This window comes from Nomia melanderi, chromosome 1 (assembly GCF_051020985.1).
Source record: "Nomia melanderi isolate GNS246 chromosome 1, iyNomMela1, whole genome shotgun sequence".
Taxonomy (NCBI): domain Eukaryota; kingdom Metazoa; phylum Arthropoda; class Insecta; order Hymenoptera; family Halictidae; genus Nomia; species Nomia melanderi.
The window spans coordinates 24401030-24420657 of NC_134999.1; the positions used below are offsets into that span (position 1 = coordinate 24401030).

The 19628-nt window shown below is 37.9% G+C and overlaps 1 protein-coding gene and 1 long non-coding RNA gene across 20 annotated transcripts in view; one reads left to right on the top strand and one right to left on the bottom strand.

Annotated features, from left to right (window-relative positions):
• LOC116428938 (uncharacterized) overlaps positions 1–19628 on the bottom strand; it is a 333442-nt gene that overhangs the window by 15697 nt on the left and 298117 nt on the right. The window lies entirely within an intron of this gene.
• LOC116428922 (protein muscleblind) overlaps positions 8518–19628 on the top strand; it is a 438439-nt gene continuing 427328 nt past the window's right edge. For 6 of the 19 annotated variants that reach the window (XR_012998182.1, XR_012998183.1, XR_012998181.1 and 3 more), the window contains exon 1: positions 8526–9516. The gene's annotated coding sequence lies outside the window, so the exon portion shown is untranslated. Of the gene's footprint in view, positions 9517–19628 lie in introns of all 19 variants that reach the window. The other 13 variants (XR_012998178.1, XM_076365710.1, XM_076365714.1 and 10 more) reach the window with 9 other exon arrangements.

A 19628-nucleotide genomic window follows, 5' to 3' on the forward strand; every position in this document is an offset into this window, starting at 1 on the left:
GAAAATGTCACTATTCGTTTAGATCTAGAAATGAAACCATCTTCATAAGCAATATCCTCCCATTATTCATAAGTTTGTTCAAGTATAAATATTCTTAAATATATTTATCACTCTCTTATTACTACAGAATCATGTATCAAACAATTGAACGATGCGAGATTTCTATCAGCTGCTCCGAATTAGTTGCCATCTTCTCGATAATTCGAATCAGAAGCAGTAAACAGCAGAACGTCGAAAAATGTTCTCTTACCTAAACAGAAGTCGTTGAAAATATCTGACTATCGTCAATATATTAACCGAAATCATTTGTCCACATCTAAAACTGCACGAAACCATCTGCACCGATGGAATCAGTATCGCAATTAACATCGTTACCAGTAAAAATGCGTCGAAAGTGGTGGGCGACTGATACACCACTGTTCGAGCGCACTTTGACCTGACGGTTCGATTAAAGATTTTATCGCCGTTCACGTTTACACAGATCCTACATTCGCGTACATTGTAACGTCGGGTCGACGTTAATTTTAGAGTTTCGTAATCGATGCTGTGCGACGTTTCGCGACACCGAGACGCGTGTCTGGCCAAAGATCAAATGAAAACTTGATTTGAACTAAGCGGCGCCAATAAATACGCCGTTACACGACAACGTGACTGTAAGCCAAGCAACTTCGAATGATATATTTCGGTAATTTCTAACAGTACACCGCTGTAAATCAATGGTTTGCCATCCAGGCCCCGGGATCGAGGTTCAGTCGATTTTTCGATGGCAATTGGTCCATATCCAACAGCCTCTGACAAGAAAGTTCAGAATCCACTCCTGTCATCGCAGATTACACTCGCTCTTCGATGCAACGTTTCTCGAAACAAGATTCAGCTTGATGACTCTTATAGAAGAGAGTTAACGCTATTCCTGCCGCGACCAGTCCAATGACTGTTTTTCAAATTTCGATTACAATTTCCTATAGACAACGCAATTGAATCACCTTTATATTTAATTAACTTCTTTAGGAATTTCTCAGTGAACACTGAATCTATCGAGTACTTAAGTTGACCTTTGAAAAATTCATTGCCAAAACTAGGAACGTGGGTTTATTGAGATCTAAATTGCATGAAATTTCAGCTTAGGTATTACTTAATCAACTTTTCAGTAATTCCTCAGAGATATTCGTACGTTTTCAGCAATCCCAAAAGAAAAATCGAGGAGTTCTAGTGTTGACCCATTAAATCTCAGTGATCTATTAATAGATCATAGATATTTGTAATATTCTACCAATAGTTGTACTACCTACAATAAATTCCTGCGAACGCTGAGTACCGAGTAATCAGTGGCCTATTTCCAATTCCCTCTAAAAATTGGAATATGTTTGATGAAATTAGAACAGCCTCTTGTATCACAAATTTCATTTCTCTCAGAATCGCCTTCATAATTGAAACACTCGCGAAATAAAAATTCTAAAGTAGTTTCAGCGTTAACAAGTTCTCTTGGACGAAGGAAATTCTCTTGCCTTTTGGTTCCCTCGGAAGGAGTCTTCGGAGAAACAATGTCCGAATCGAAAGAGATCCGAAGATCCGATGCGGTAAGACATTCTGGGAATTCTCGTACGTCGACTCATCTAAACTTCCACGGACATTGCGCTCGCAGACTTAACCGCGTTTCTGTTTTGCATCTCGCATACGTGGTCTGTGGCCGCGTTGATACCGTTGTCGCGGAGGAAATACGTGGTCGAGAGACAATCTCCTCTGATGATCTTCCCGTCAAGTTAGTCACGTTACTGTAACATGGACGTTTAACAAAAACTTCACGAAGTTCCAGTAAAAATTAGGAATTCCGAGACTAACGCTGAAACTACCACACAGGACTTCTTGTTGCACTTATTAAGATATTTCTCTGAGAAATGATTAATTTGATTACAAACTGAACTGCAAATCAATGGAAATCTTAACCTCTTGATTTACAGTATCGTATCAGGTTCGTGGAGAACATTTTAAACTAAACTTGACAAATCTGAATGTTATTTATTCGTAGTATAAATTGTTAACCTTTCTAGTAAACGTAGAATAAGTATCAGAATTTCTTCTTTTCGCAATAAATCATTAACAATATAGATAGTTAACACGTTGTATGCCATGGGAGTCACCGGTGACCCCAAACAAATTGAATTACTATAGTTCACTCAATTAACACGTTGACCGCCACGAAAAGCATTAGCGTTTTATGTGTCACTTATCCTTTCTATAGCAAAGATACAAAGCAAGAATGATTAATTATTTGATATGAGAATTCTTGTATTACCCTATTATCTAGTTATTTATGTTACGGAAAATTTTTATTTGAAATCAATTATCTTCTAAGTCATAATTATTTTCTTGTAATTTGAAAGCTCTAGTCATCGGTGACCGCTGTGGCAGTTAAAGTGTTAAATAACGATTATTTAAAAATAATTCTATATTATAAATAATGCTACCTAATGTGCAATAATAATAACGCAATTCACTCAAATGATTTAATATTATATTTCTTCCATTTTGTGTATTTCGCTCTATGAAATCGTGCGGCGTTCAACGTGTTAACGTTGAGGCAATGACCGGGGCTTCTAAATTACTTGAATGACAATGTTCAATCGATAATAATTTAACCCAACGATCGCAATGCCAAAAAAGAAGTGATTGTTCCTTATCTTTGCTACAAAAGGAAAAACGATACATGAAGCTCTGAAGTTTTTCGTGGCAGTCAACGTGTTAATGTTGAATGACCGGAGCTTCTAAATTACTTGAAAACTATTGTAGTTTGTCAATGATAATTTGTTCGATAGAGGAAACAACTAGACAACAGTGTAACCTAAACTACAAAAGAATAAACGAAACAAACTTTGAAGACTTTCATCATAAGGGGTTAATTCTTAGAATTCCCATAGAATTTGAAGAAGTTCATTTAACCAGTTAACTGTGACGAGTATACACGTCACCGTAAAGCTTGATGATTGATTCTTTCACGAATTCTTTACTTTTTCACAAAAACATGTAATTCTTTGTTTCGCTTCGATCTTCCATTAAAATGTACTCTCGCGTTCGACGAGTACACGCTCGATTTTTCGATTTTACTGCAGAACCAGGGGTTTTTCAAAATTCCACAGTTAACTGGTTAACTCGGTAGTTTTAACGGTGTCCTCGGCGTTCCACTGGTCCCCGTCTGTTCAATATTTCAGGGGCGTTATATACAATCGAGCATGCAAATAAATTTGTTCGCACGACGGTGCTTCGGCGGGACCCTCCCTCTCATATTTCGGCCACTCGAAGGGAAAGGAAGCGGCGGACACTAGAATGAAAAGATGGCAGCAGTCTGGCTGTAAAGAAAAAACGAACGGAGGAAACGTAATGCAGTGAGTCAGCAGTTTTTGTTAAAAATTTATTCGGTTCAGTTTCATGAGAAATATCACCGACGTTCCGTATCACACCTCAGCGGATGCTTCCACCCCCACCCCGGCGGTGTCTCGCGTTCCGATCCCACCCCCCGTTCTTCCATCCTCTCTTCCTTACATTTATATACGCGTACCTAACCGACTCGCCGCGATATACGCTGAATGGCCGATTCATTTTTCCACGCTACCAAATTCCTCGATAACTTCCCTCGTCGAACCACTCCAAGATTAATCCTTTACGATTTGTGGAATTATTCTATGAACGTTTACGTTGATTAACCCTTTCTCGGACGTTTCTTACTAGAAATATTTAATATTTCTTTACGGAACGCGTCGAATTGACGCATATTGGATTTTAGAAATATTTGTAAATGTTTACCCCAATTACTATCAAATCTATAGCTTCCACAATCTAAATAAACGAGCGACAATTCTTTTAGGAATAATAGAATGAAGTGTACGATAAATGCCCGTACAATAAAACTACCGAGCAGAATTGATTCTTCAAAATTTCGCTACAGAAACTCCAAGAGTATCTGTTCAGACTTCAATTCAGTTACAATTCAATTCTCGTAGTGCTAAGTGAATTTTAATAATTTCTCGGAGAAGCATTTACCTTTCTAATAACAAAAAGAACACTAAATAAACTCCATAAGTTTCCCATATTAAATCTATCGACGAAACTACCCAACACTTTACCGAAACATAATCAACTCTTCCTAAAACTAACTTAACCCTTTGCACTCGGATGTTTCTTACTAGAAATATTTAACATTTCTTTACGAGCCGAAGACGATCTTTGAGACTAATTCGAAATCACCAGTACATTGAGGAACAAAGTTTTTTCCAAAGTTTAACGTTAAATGTCACATTCTATGGTTTTACTGTGTCAAATCAAGTGACCGAGAGTCGCCAGGGGTTAACCTTTGCACTCGGAAGCTTTTCACTAGAAACATTCGACATTTTCCGATGAGACATAGAAATAGTGTGTGTGTTGTTTGATTTGTTTATTGTTCTATTGTGAGTTGTTATGTAATAATTATACTGTTTCAAATAAAATTCTCTTTCTCCAGTATTTTATACTACGAAATCGCGCGGTATTCAATGAGTTAATGTTTAATAGAACTATGAAGCAATCGATTCGACTTTTCAGAATTTTTCCATAGAACCGAGACTTCCGTCAACACTTGATTCGCGAGTTAAAACAATTTCCTTCGAAATTTAGGGTTTATTGTTTTTCAATTGTAGAAGTTGTGGATGAGTCATTCTCCATCTGGTAGTTCTAGTGTTAATATTCAGTTTTCTATGATATATTAATACATATAACAAAGTACAGCTTTGTTCCTTGATTTGTATACAGTGAATTAAATAATTGCAGCATTCAATGGACTGGAGTTATTTCTGACGTTTGACACTAGTTTGACACGAAATTAAGTAAAACAGCTTTGTTCTTTGATTTGACGACGTTTGATGAAGTTCATCGTTGTTTTCTAATAGAAATGACACTAAACACGATAGAATTACGGTGATTGCTAGTATAATAAGCGATTGACGTTTAGGATATACGAAGTGATGCCAATAGAAAGAAAGAGACGAAACCGATTTCAATAATCGGATCATATGTGCACCATTGAACCATGGTCGTCAAGTGCCATGGTGTTGAAAGGCACCTGGTGGAGGTATAATGACGATTTCGCAATTATGAAGAGGTGTTTCTACCCGAAGTTCACCGTATTGGCTAGGTTTCAATGTCAGTCTAATTACCAGATACATTCGAAATAACCTTTTGTTCTACAATATGCACTTTGGATGATTTATTACTTGGATGAACTGCAAGTGCTTAGATTCAGGGTCCAATTGTCATCGTTTGATAATAAATATGAGCTTCAGGGTCATCGTTTGATTAGCTTATGAGTCACTGATCCGTTTATACGTCAGATTCACGCAGAAAATCTAAATAATTCTAAAGATGTAATAATTCAAGAAACTAAAATAACTTATTTTTATAGAGAGATCTCTTAAGTGAGATTAGATATCGAATAATATACGGCGACATCGCGACGTGAGATTACGAATAACAGAGTCGAATAATAGATATGATAATTTTACATAGAAATACGCGAACACCGGTGCAACACGTTGCAAGGATTTTGGAAACGGAAAGTACATTTATGTGTAGGTAACAGTTGCTCTGCTTATCAGAGTCAGCGAGGCGAGAATGGTTTACTTCCGCTTCCGCCATTGGTATCGGGAATCTCTGAAGAAAGAGTTTGAAACCGACGTCGGCTATAGCGTCGGTTAAAGTTAATCGACGTGTTTTCGAGCTTGCACGATAATCATTCGTTTTACAAAAAGTTTCACCGTTTTCTCTCTGTGTGTATATATATATCTGCAGATAATAATGCACGGTTCGGTAACTTCGGTATCGCCAATTATCGAACGTAAACGATCGATTTTCTGAATTGCCGCTAACTACTTCTCTGAAATTTCATTCGTAACTTGCTAATTTTCACTTGAAACGCGAGTGAACTAATGTTACTTATAAAACGTGAATTTCCAAATTCTCTAGCACATATTCTAATTAGAAAATTACAGTCTACTTCGTACTTATGCGTTTCTATAGGTTATTCTCAATTTTAACTCTTTGTTCCTATATCAAATGTGACTCGATAGTTTCCAATGTTATCAAAAAGAATTCTTCACGTTTTCTGTGAATAATCCGAATTCTCTAGCACACATTCTAATTAGTCTACTTCGTACCTATGCGTTTCTATAGATTATTCTCAATTTTAGAAATTGAAATTCTAATTACAGTCTAATATCCAAATTCTAAATATCCAAATTCTGTAGCAAATTCTAATTACAGTCTACTTCGTACCCATTCCATCGATTATTCTCAATTCACTCTTAACCCTTTGTTCTCCTAATCAAATGTCTCAATACCAGTTTCCAATATTATCAAAAAAAATTCACACTGTCTGCAAACTATATCCAAAGCGCAAAGCATTCCTCTGCAAATTATGAACCACCTACCAGAAACACTGCAAATAAACGTCAGTTGACCTCAATTATTATAAACAACGTGATCCAGGAAAGAACATTGGCAGGCATGCTCGTAACGTAGAATAAAATCCTCGGGTGTGGTCGTTTCTGCATCGAGGCCGGTAAATCAAAATACAAAATAAAAGTGTAGCAAAAGAACGAATCGTAACAATGGGCCGCGATAAGTTTGTATACGTACGGTGTACGTACAATGTACGGCAGAGATATTCGTGCAAACGATATGCACGGTCCTACGGTATCAGGCACCGGGATCTTTTCCCGCTGCGAACCGTAGCGCGCAGAGGCCATCAGCGTCGGTATAAAGAATTTTCTACGGATCTCATTCGTTGCCTCCCTCGCACACTGTCACTTCGCTCCCTTCTCTGCGCCGCGAATACGCCAGGGAACGAGATTAAGCAGGTATACAGTGCGCGCCATAAGTTTAGTCGCCTCGAAAGTTCCCATGCTATCCTGCCGATTAGCGAGCTATATTATCCGTGGCCGATCAACCGTGCCGCGTGAAAGTGATCACAGAAGCGACGATCTTCGAACGTTTTCGAATCAAATCGATGCAATTTGTTGAACTATTGAGAATTGTGGCTATTTTAGGGACTGTACTGAGGTATTTGTTTGTTTGTTCTGTATTAATGTATTGGATAATGATGCCTAGGTAACGTGGAAGTTGATTTTGTGTAATTATTAAAAATGTAACGGATAATTCTCTGAGAACTTGCAAATTATTGCATGGTGTGGCGTATTTTTAAAATAATGAGTACAGCTCGTCATTAATTTTTCAAGCTGTAAATTACGGGTAACATGTTTGTGTATATATAAAATTTATATAGATTCTAATTGAGAATAAATTGGAATATTTAGTAGTACCTTAAAGATTACTTTTAATTAATATTCATTAGATTAACAAAATGTATGAATCATGAAACATGCTGTTTTTCTCGAATTTTTCGCGATTAAATCGTACCGGAAAGAGTTAATCAGGATTATGTAATTTAAAATCGTATGTTGTGTGGTTAATTTACTGCAACCGTTCAACTGGTGGTCTAATTTCTCTTCTGCGAAGTTAGATGCGAGTTACTTCATGCGACAAGGCAACGTTGTTCTCGCGAAGGGGTAAAGTAAGAGCGTCCTTTAACAATAAATTATTTCACTGCGTTAATTCCATGCGTATTTGTTGAAGTCGCAGATGTTGAACGATTTCTTCGATTCAGCAAGCCCTATATTTTATTATATTTTAAGCTTATAGTTTCTAAATTACTAGTACAATCAAGTGAATATTTCAGACCAAGCAATGAAATTGTCTGTATTCAAATTAATGGAGAAACTCAGTGTATCGAATAAAGAAATCATACAAAAACAATTACTATTTCTTCTATTTCGTAAAAATTGCAGAAACAAGCCTCACACAATTGCGCAAAGCTCAATTCCCTTCGGCTCCAATCATCTCCACCATACAAACCCCGTGAACCTAAACCCATAGTTTACTAAGTCTGAACCCCATACACAAAGGGTTAACATTCATTCCCTTCGACTCCAATCATCACCATACAAACCCGTAGAAAACCTAGACCCAAACACCACCTCAGCAGGAGTCATCCAAAAACCCATGAACCCAAACCCATAGTAAGTTAACTAACTCCGAACCCCATACGCTGCAACTTGACCCAGCAATCAGCTCTTCCCGCGACCTTGCAGCGTGCTCTATCACTCTTGTCCCGCTATCTGCCGCTATCATTCTCCCGCAGATCGAATCTAAAGAATGTTCCTCCCCGCGTGAACGCATGGAGAAACAAGATTACGGTGTACGGTACACACGCTGGAAGTTCTGTTTCCCGGAGCGCGTCGGAGAAGAAGCTCGAAAGGGAGATTGACTAAACTTCTTCCAGCCGCGAGCGTGATAGTCAGTGGGCGATGCGCAGCCAAGCCTAACCTGTGCCGGTTCAGGGTAAGCGAGGCTGGGTCGCCAGACGGCGCAGGATAAACCGAGACGGCGTCTGGCGTGGGTGGAGGGGCAACGCGGCGCATGCGCGTTGCTCGCTTATTGAGCGTAGAGGGGCGGCTGGTGCCTCGTCGGTGACGGCGACGTGGCACGGCATATTCCGCGGGGGGCCGATATGCGGGAGGGGAAAGAGGGTAGATGGAGAAAGAGCCACTGCGTCACCGGAAAGAGAGGGTTCGAATTAGAGGGTGCCAGTTGCGACAGTCGAAGGGGAAAGGAGAAAATCCAGAGAGAAACGGACGCACACTACGTGAGCAAGAAGGAAGAGGAACGTGCTGGTGGGGCGAAGGGGAGTACGGATGGAGGGGGGATAAAGGGGGCGCTGTCGGCAGTCGGTGTCGCGCCAGGCCCCCGCTAGCGGCTAGCCGAGCAAGCAGCGAGCAGTCGCAATCCCGTCGCCTAACCAGCATCGCTCGCCTTACCTTTTCACCCTCTTACAAAATCGCATCGAGGCTTCCGTCAGACGCATACACTCGCCCCGTTCCACCAGCCGGTCCCTCGACGTCCGTCGCCATCGCCGCCTTACACGCAGTACGTTTGGTCTCCCTCGCAGTCGCGCGTGGTTCACGGCGGAGCGTCAGGCCAGTTACGCAGTTGGAATACCGAGTCCCTCTCCCGCGAGAAGCGGATTATGAGCTGGAACAGCGGAGCGGCTCAGCGAGCATCCGGGCCAGCGTTTTTAAAGTGAGAACCAGTTCCCCCGCGGGTTTGTGTCGTCGGAACGTAGTGCGAGCGCTCGCCGGAATATTCGGGAGTAACGGAACGGAGAGCAGGAGCCCGGAGTTCTCTCGCATATGTCGCACGTCGGAGAAACGCAGTCGTGCCATCGGGATATCAGTGCTGGCGAATAGGATATATATATATATATATAGAGAGCCTGTATATATATATACATATATCTATTTTTGGTGTGTTGTTCGTTACCACAAGTGAGGAGTACCCGACGTGATCACACGAACCCACGGCTGACCGAACGTCTTGCCACGGTGACCGACATCACGGCGAGAGCAAGGCTGATACCTCCGCGTGTTCCGGCGCAAGGTAGTACCAATTTATTTCACGATAGTTCCGTCGAACCGTAGGTCCCACGTCGGACGATGCGTTCTAGAGTCGAGCGTGGGCTAGTTCAGACGGTACGGCGTCATCCGATGACATCATCGCTACTGTAATTACGTTTTACGTCGTTCGCCTCGCACGGGAAAAGTGCAAAAGTGTTTGTCCGGTTCGGCCGCGCGGTTTTCCTCGGTGTGCCGAGTTTATCGGTTACCAACGCGACTGAAATTCTCGTGGAGAATGCCACGGAATGAAATAAAAGACTGCACAGGTTTTGCGAAATTTAAAGACGCTGCGCGACGCGCGTCGCGCGGATTACCACGGCGATTAGCCACGTGTTAACACTGGAACTACCAGGTGCGTCTTGGGAACGTTTTTTGGGATTTGGAAGTGAATTGGGGGTGGTTTGGAGGATTTTGAGGGTTAGAGTTTAGGTTTTGGTATAGGTGTTGGAATTGTGGAATGATTTTGGAAAGTTTTGGAATTGGTGAGGAATGATGGTGGGTTTTTTGATTAGGAGGGACGAGGGATGATTTTGTGAGGGATTTTGGAGAAATTAATTTAGCAATTTGTATTGGGTTTTGGTATTGATAGGGGACTATTGGAGTTGTTGTGGAATGATTTTTAAAAGTTAAGTTTTGTAATGGTTGAGAAATGGTGGTTGGTTTTTTGATTAGGAGGAATGAGGGATGATTTTGTGAGGGATTTTGGAAGTTGGGGTAATTTGGAGTAGGTTTTGGTATTGATAGGTGACTATTGGAGTTGTGGAATGATTTTGGAAAGTTTTGTAATTGGTGAGGAATGGTGGTGGGTTTTTTGATTAGGAGGAATGAGGGATGATTTTGTGAGGGATTTTGGAAGTTGGGGTAATTTGGAGTAGGTTTTGGGATTGATAGGTGACTCTTGGAATCAGTATAGAATGATTTTTAAAAGTCAACTTTTATAATTATTGAGAAGTAGTAGTTACTTTTATAAGGAATTTACGAAGAAATTGATTTAACAATTTGTATTAGGTTTTGGTATTGATAGGTGACTATTGGAGTTATCATGGAATGGTTTTGATAAGTCAACTATTGAAATTATTGACACATGATGGATGCTTTCACAATTATTGATAAATGGATGCTTTTCTGAAGAATTTAGGAAAAACTTGGTCTACTAACTTGTACTAGCTTTTAATCTCAATAGAAAACTCAGAATTTTTATACAATAATTTCAAATCAACTCGACTGCTTGGTAGTTCCAGTGCCACCCCTTTGCACTCAATCTTTCCACTATAAACATTCACCATTTCCCAAGACATAGACAACATTGTAAATCTACCAATAATTCACACATAAATCATCAACAAATCCAATTTATTCAAACACACATAGTACAAACTTCCATTTAAAACACTAACCATCAACTTCATAGTTTCCCATCAAATCAACTAACTGATTCATAGACAACGTTGTAAATCTACCAATAATCCACACATAAATCAAGCAACAAATCCAATTCATTCAAACATACATAGTACAAACTTTCATTTTTCAACTCCATACTTTTCCATCAAATCAACTAACTCACCCCCGAGTGCAAAGGGTTGATCTCTCACATTTCATTTTTCCTCTCCAAACGCTAATCAGATTCGTCAAATTTAAATTTCGCTAAGGAGAATTTGTTTACCCCTTAAATTACACACCGACTACCCCGTCACTCGTGAAAATCGTTAATAATCGACGAGAGGATCTCGCATGGAGTAATCTGTTAAAGTTGCGAGAGCACTGTATAATTCCCGATATACTCGAATTTTATTGCGCCAATCCGAAGCGTATCGGATCGCTTCGCGCCGAGGAGCACTCGAGGAACTCGTTGCTCTTTAAAGTGCACGGTGATAAATATTGTGACTTACTCCCCTGTATTTCCACGAACGACACCGGAAGCTACGTTACTCAGCCATCTTCCGGGGTTCGTCGCGTTCCATCGTTCTCCCCCGAATTCGAGTTAATCCCAGAATTGACTCGTTCGATTCTTTCTCGGTGATTAACCCCTTGACGTATTTACTTTCTCCGAGCATTTTACTATCGACCATTTCGAAACGCTCGTTCTAGTTTCACCCCTTGAATTTCTGTTGCATTTTTGCTTCGTTGACTATTTGAAATGGAAGATAGAGTAGTGTGAATGATTGTTTTTAATGATATTGAGAAAGTAATAGAATTTATTTGGAAGACATTTTGGATAGGATTAACCCTTTGCGGACGAAAATTTTTCGAAACATGCGAAACCTTCAACGTATAAAGCTAAATTACATACCAATTGCATAATTAATAAAAGAAAAGGAAACTGCGGTCCGATCTCTTGCTATTCGACTAATTAAATCATTTGTTCGCGAATTAGTCTTCTAAATATGAACATTTCATCGAAATGCCGACGTCCGTCCGCGAAGAATTAACCCTTTGCGAGGGGCGACTCTCAATTTGATTGGACGCAGCGAAATAAACTGAAAAATTCATAGAATGTTGAATCAGGTATTAAAAAATGAAACATAATTTATGCAAGATGCTTCTTTATGTAAGTTGCAAATAATATTGTTAATATTTCGTCAGAAAACAATGAATGCTTGTAATTCACTATTTTCTAAAGAAACGTTAATACTATTTGGAACTTACAAAGAAGAATCTTGCATAAATTATGGAGAATTGTTTTATTTCTGTTTCATGTGTTAATACCTTTCTGAACAGTTTATATTGAATTTTTCATTTTATAATTCTACTGCGTTCAATCAAATGACTGAGAGTCTCTCTCTTGTTCTACGATTTACATTGTCATTCATAATTTGAGAAAAAGAAACAAATTCTAGGTATATTTTAGCTCCATGTCTGCTTTAAAATATAATCATTCATAACGGAAGAATAATATTTAATCTGAACTCCAAAGAATCAAGTAATATTCTGCTCGTTAAATTTTATTTAAAATCTTCACGTGTCTGACATGTTATTCTAAGGCAAGGGGTTAATAGTTCGACTGCTCGATAGTTTCAGTATCAACCCTTTGCGGACAGCAAAAACAGAAATTCTGCTAAATTAACCACTGAATGCTTAAATCATAGAGAATAAGGAAACTGTACCGATTTCTTGCTGTTCGAACAGTTAACCCCCTGATCTCTGTCTTCAATATTGCCAATATTTTTAAACGACCCTAAAATTATTAGACTTTACACATCCAAATTTTCTACTAAGGAAAATAGATCGAAAAAATATTGCATTTCTCATTTTCACTGGAGATACTATAAAAATCAGTTGCAGTCGCTGATAGATTACAAAACAACCTGGAGTGCTAAGGGTTAACCCTTTATCAATCAGGTCATCAGGTAATCAGGTCATTTTGACTCTGGTAGCGTCAGTGTTATAATCAACCCCTTGACCTACGAAATATTTCTCAACTCGATACGGCTGCCTTAATAATTCATTGGAAAAGGAGAAAAATTCTAAGCATATATTTCCTTGATTAAGGAATAATATTCACTCCGATGGTTCCGTTTGAATTTTAGTATAATCAGAGGGGAACGGAGTGATCGCGCGCGAGGCGCGCCGATTTTTCGATAGGATCGAGAAGTTTTCGCGCGACACTGTACCGGAGATTCTTTTCCGCGATCAGGGGATGCGTTGGTCTCGGTTGTGCAAGGTGTTCTCAGGTTATTCGTTCCCTTCGCATTCCGACGCGAGCAGGTATGCGACCTTGTTATCTGCGACTTTAATCTTCTCCCGGGGTATTACAGTTTCGAAGGGTTGCTGTCGCGACTTATAGTTTTCATTTATTTTTTCGACCATAAATCCCAGACGTGGAAAGGTTTCGGGGCGTGCAACAACTTCGCGAGGCTCGGGTAACTTTGACTCGGGTTGGCCTTTCAAAGGGAGATCAATTTGGGGGATTATCGTTGGTATTGCTATTGCTTGATCCTTGTGCTCGGTGTTCTTGTAATTAATGTTCGAGGAATTTTAAGTGTTCTTAATGTTAGTGTTGCTGTTGATAGTATTGTTAATGGAGTATTAATTATTCTTTTAGAGAATATTAAGTATTGTTAGTGTTACTGTTAATATTCTTAATAGTATTAATATTCTTAGTAGTACTTGTAGTATTAATATACTTAGTAGTATTAATATTCTCAATATTACTATTAATATTCTTAATATTACTATTATTATTATTATTATTAATAGTATTCATAATACTATTTTCAATTAATACAACATTAATATTCTTTCTTTCCAAGAATATTAACTATTCTTAATATTACTATTACTATTCTTAATATTATTTTTAATAGTATTCTTAATAATATTCTCAATACTATTCTCAATAGAATATTAATTATTCTTTCTTTCCAAGAATATTAACTATTCTTCATATCACTATAACTATTCTTAATATTATTCTTAATAATATTCTTAATATTATTCTTAATAATATTCTTAACACTATTCTCAATAGAATATTAATTATTCTTTCTTTCAAAGAATATTAACCCTAATACATTTTTCTCAACAAATCTTCATTATTTTCTAATGAAATATCAATGATATTTTTGATAACATAAGAAAATAGTTAAATTAAGTAACAACTATTTCATTTCGATGTTGCGTGTATTATAGAAAATTTAATATTGAATTTGAAATTTCACTCTTTCGTTGGTTCCAATCAACACATTGTAATTATAGTGTCAAGAAACTTCTCCAAGAAAATGACGAAGCTAATTATCTGCAACCTGACCATTGCTAAACTATGATTGCCCCAAATACAATCAAGCAAACTACACCACATTTTCCCTTGTAACGAAGTGTTTTAGACAAAGAAGAAATTGCTAGTTCTTCATTTAATCAATTATCTCTTCTAACTACTATAAACACATAAATCGGCGATACTGAACACGTTTTCACTATCATGAAAACCATTTCTCACCACGCAATCAACACATACAACATATACCTATCTCCTAAGACCTAATTAACCCTTCGCGGCCGAAGATTCTTCGAAACGTACAAAACCTTCGTCAGACGAAGTTAAATTATACATCGATTGCTTAATTAACAGGAAAACAGGGAGCTACGTGCTAATATTTTGTTGTTTGCTAATTAAATCATTTGCTAATCTCTCCAGAATGTCGACATTTGTTCGCAAAGGGTTAATCTCCCAAAAACGTCCAAAATGGCGCGGTCCAGAGCGCGCAACGCACCGAAGAACGTCCGCGTTGCTCGGTCGGGTTGCAGATTAACTCGCTCGTTAAGACCGCATCGATAGCCGCGTGGGCAAATGGAAAGAATGAATTACCAGCGCGGATAGCTGATTTAATATCAGGCCGGAGTAATAAAACGGAGTAGCGATACGCGTATCGCGGTGCACGCTCGCGAGCCGAATCAATCGCGAGGAGTGTATCCATTCACGCGTCGAAAACAAAGGGAAAGAAACGAGTTCGATTTCGAGCCGATCCTCCGGTGTAGGCGCGACTTCCTGCGATCGCCGTAAACAAATGGAAACAAGGACGACCGCGTGAAAAAGGGTCGGAGCTCAATAGGATAAAAGACACCGAGGTCGGAATGTCAGTGGGACACGCCCACGGAGCTTCTGAAATTCGATGCGTTCGGAACCCACGAGGAATACGCGTGGGACGCAATCGACGCGTTCACGCGTCATTTCGGTTGACTTCTTCCGCGCCGCTCGGAACTTTCGGCGAAATAATCGCGTTTTAACCGAATATTTCTATAATTTTGCGAATCAAATCGGTGACTGAGAGTCACCTCTCGAGTGCGAAGGGTTAATATGTTTCGCTCTGTGACGTCACGAGCGCCAGGTTCCCAGCAATACAGTAGAATTCAACAGAAATTTTGATTGTTTCAAGCTTGCGAGAACGTGAAACACATAATTTATTTAATACTCGACGAATCGATGAATTCATCCTTCCGAATGGTCTATTCTACCAGTTAACCCTTTTTACCCCATTACTTTCTGATTAAATAGTAACGACATTTTTCACAACTAACGCGATTGCTTATCTTATATAAATTCACCCTTTGCACTCGAAAGTTTCTCGCTAGAAATATTCAATATTCTTCGATGAGGTACAGACGATCTTTGAAACTAATTAACGAGGAACATATATAAATTAAGAAGAAAAGTTATTTTATTTCAATATTCCTTGTATCGATGCATCATTCGAAGCTTAATATTATATATAAGACTATAATTTTGCAAATCAAATCGGTGACTGAGAGTCACCTCTCGAGTGCAATGGGTCAAGGGACAGAACTATTTTATTTCGATGTTTCACGCATTGATACGTTGCACACAACTTAACACTAGAACTACTGTGCCAGTCAAAATGATTTTAATTTGTTTGTTCCGCAATTATCGATATCTTAAAGGCATCGAATATTCAAAATTCTCTTGAAAATGGATAGTTTCACTTGACTACTATAACGAATGTCCGAAGAAACTGGAAACAATCTGTTGTTACAATTTCTATGGGAATTATATAATAATCCTATTAAACACACGGTAGTTCTAGTGTTAATATTGAATTTAAAATTTTATAAATTTGCTACCTCGAATTAGGTGGGGAATAAAAAACCTCTCGATTGCAGAGGGTTAATTTTGATATCCACAGCTTGGAAACACCATTACAGCCAACGATTGCCAAACAATCATCAAAAGAGAACCTTCGAAAACCTCGTACACCTCCAATCGGCATAATAGATTAAATAAAACGTTAACCCTTTGAACTCTAGGCTCGAAAATTGCAGCATAATATTAAATATTTGAATGAATCTTAAAGAAACTACCCCAAAATTATTCTCCACATCGAAATTTTATACTAAGAAAGGAAATAAAAGATTGAAGAAATGTTCAACATATATTTCACCAAATATATATATATATATATATATTACTCGGTTCATTCGAATTGAAAGTATATTACAAGCAGCAGTACAATAGAAAATTACACCTTCCTTTCTAATATCCGCAGAGTTCGTCAAATAGCCTCACTCCAGATTAAGCCTATCGCTGGTAAAGGCCGCTGCAATGGCCTGCGAATCTATTCCGGTACACGATTGGTCAGTGTAATGGACAGGCCGGCCCATGGTTAAAATGTTGCGTTAATGCCTAGCAACAGCGTTCATTTACCACCGCACGAACACACACTGTCGGCCAACGTTTTCAAACGAAAACTCGCGAACACTGAAATTCATTATTTCTTACGAAAGACTTTCACTCGACGTTTATTCCGAGATTTACACGTTTCCTCGCGTTATATAAATGAACCTCTAGACTGTTTCGAAATCTACTCGGAAATATTAATAAACAAAATTCATTAACACTAGAACTGAGCATTTAATACGATTGATAATCTCTATAAAAATTGTAAGTTTCTTTGGATATTCATTGTAGTACTCGAGTATAGTAAAACTATTTCCAAAATCATTTCAAATATTCGATGCTTTTATGGTATCAATAACTGTGAAACAAACAAATGTAAATAAATTCTAGTGTTAAGTAGAAAACAGAATTATAAGACAACTCTCAGAATTTTCAGTAAGAGGTTCAAGAATGACATGCGGATTATTGAAATTTTCATAATAAATATAGTAACATTTGGTAAAGATTAGAAAGATTGACCCTTGACATCAGGTTTCTTCAAAAGTGAGTTACATTGTACAGTTTTCAATGATACTAGTGAACGAACAGACATCTTTGCTATCATCGAATACGTTTCAAACGAGACTAACGATATTATATGATTTTCAATGATATTAGTGAACGAAAATCACCGAGAACACACTACGTCGCATTAAAACAAGGTGATCGAGTAGAAGGAAAATGATCCGTTGTGCAATTTACGGATCCCACTGTCCATTCAAGCGGGAAAAGTTCCGCCGATATAAATGTCATCGAGAAACGTGCAATTACGAGTGAATTTTCTTAAGAAAAACTTGTTCTCGATCATTAATCCGGTAATTAGTATGCATACCGTGGATCCGAGTGTCTAATAAAATCGAATCGAGTATCTTTGATCGATTAATATCTCTGGCAGCGTTCTCGTAATCGATAAAAACGATGATCGTTTATGTTATTTCCGATTCGATGGAGTTTCTCGATACAAAATCACTTATACCCTTATTACGTCGCGAGCGGAAACGTAATTTACAGATTACCATTCGAAATCCTCGCTGCGAGAGATTAAACTAGAACTATAAATACCGACGCGAAGAATAAGCTTTCTAGAAGAATCGATCGACGATATTCGCGTGTCTAACGCTGAAGTGACGTCACGGATAGTGTATTGTAATGTTGGTTACATGATTCCAATTTAATTAAGCTTCTATGCTTATTTTCTGTTATTGTTTGGGAAAAGTTAAATAACTGGAGAATGCGAATTAGATGATTAATTGCTTTTGGAAGAACCAAAAGGAACATTGAGAACCAATTAATATAGGAATTGATACAGAATTAAATGAACAGACAGAATTTTATCCCTCTGCACTCGAAAGTTTTCCATTGGAAATATCCAACATTTTCGACATTGTTCGAAACTAATCTAACGATTCACACGTAAATTAAGCGAAGCTATTTTATTTAAATATTTCACATAGCAATACGAAGTTCAATTTGAAGTACTAAATATTCAGCTTCATAGTTTTGTTATATTAAATCAAGTGGCGACTCTCAATTTGCCATTAAATTCCGTGGTACGTTTCGACGCAAGAAACATTCAAAAACACTTCTGTTCCTCGCACTAATTTTTTCATCTAATTTCTAGCCAGATCTGTTGTAAATCGTCTGAATTCGAAATCTTACAACTCCATCGTATTTGACACTAAAATTACCGATCAGATAAATCGACATTTTGAAATTGTGATTTACAATTCACTTTCCGCATTACTAACTTCTCTAATAATTCCTCAGAAAAACATTTGTCTTTAATAATTGCAAGAAGAAGCCAGAAATGGGTCATTTTCACGCGTCTGGTAGTTTTAGTGTTAAAGGTCAACAGAACTATTTTGTCCTTAACCCTTTGCACTCGATAATATTTGATTACCCGATGAAACATCGATAACATTCGCATAAAATAACACTGAAACTACCAGACGCTCAAAATGGAAATTAAAAACAGGTGTTCCTCTGAAAACTGATTAAAGAAATTGATTCAGCGATACAAAGACTAAATTGTAAACCAATTAAAGCCTTAATAAATGCACTTTTGAGTTTCTATAAATGAATTTTAAAGTCAATTTAACTGGTAGTTTGTGTTAAGAGGCATGATTTTACGTTTCGTGTTGATTTTTAATTTTTAATTCTACAATTCCGAGTTCAATCGAATGACTGATCAAAGGAGTTGTAACGAATAACAATTATAACCACACCACAGGATTACTTCGTAGTTAATACGCATAGGAACGACGCGAGGCGGAAGCAGCTGAAAAAATGATTGTTGAAAGTACGCGGAGGTTTACGAGAAAAAAGTCCCGTTACTAAAGACTCGTAGATTTCTTTCATTTGCTTCTGAAATGGAACTGTATACCGAATGACGTAGGATTTTCTGACTAAACTGGGCCAAGCGTGTAGAGTAATTTGATGCCATACTGTTCCTTATTTTGCTTATTACGTATCTTGCGAGGAATTTACGTTTTCCTTAGTCTACCGCGAACCGTCCGAGTTTATTTTCCGTGTCTCCGGTTTAAACATTTTATAACGTTCCCTGGTTCCCTGAAATCTTATCGATTTTTTCGCGAACGGAAAGTATACAGTTGAGATCAGATAATAGAGTTGTATTAGATTTTGTATTTAGATAGATGCATCAGTGGTTAGAGAACTGTATCTGTTATTCATTATTATCTTTTCACATTTTATTAAAGGAAGAGCTGGGGAACTTTGTATTTTTTATCTATATCTTACGTAGTTAACGTCTATGTGAAGAAATTCTAAGGAAATCAAAGATTAATCTATTTTAGGAAAAGGAAGTACAAGTTATTAAGATAGAAATCTGATTGTTTATTTATTTTTAGTAGTTCCTGATATTAATATATATTCTAGTTTTAGAAATTACTTCTAGTTTTCAATGC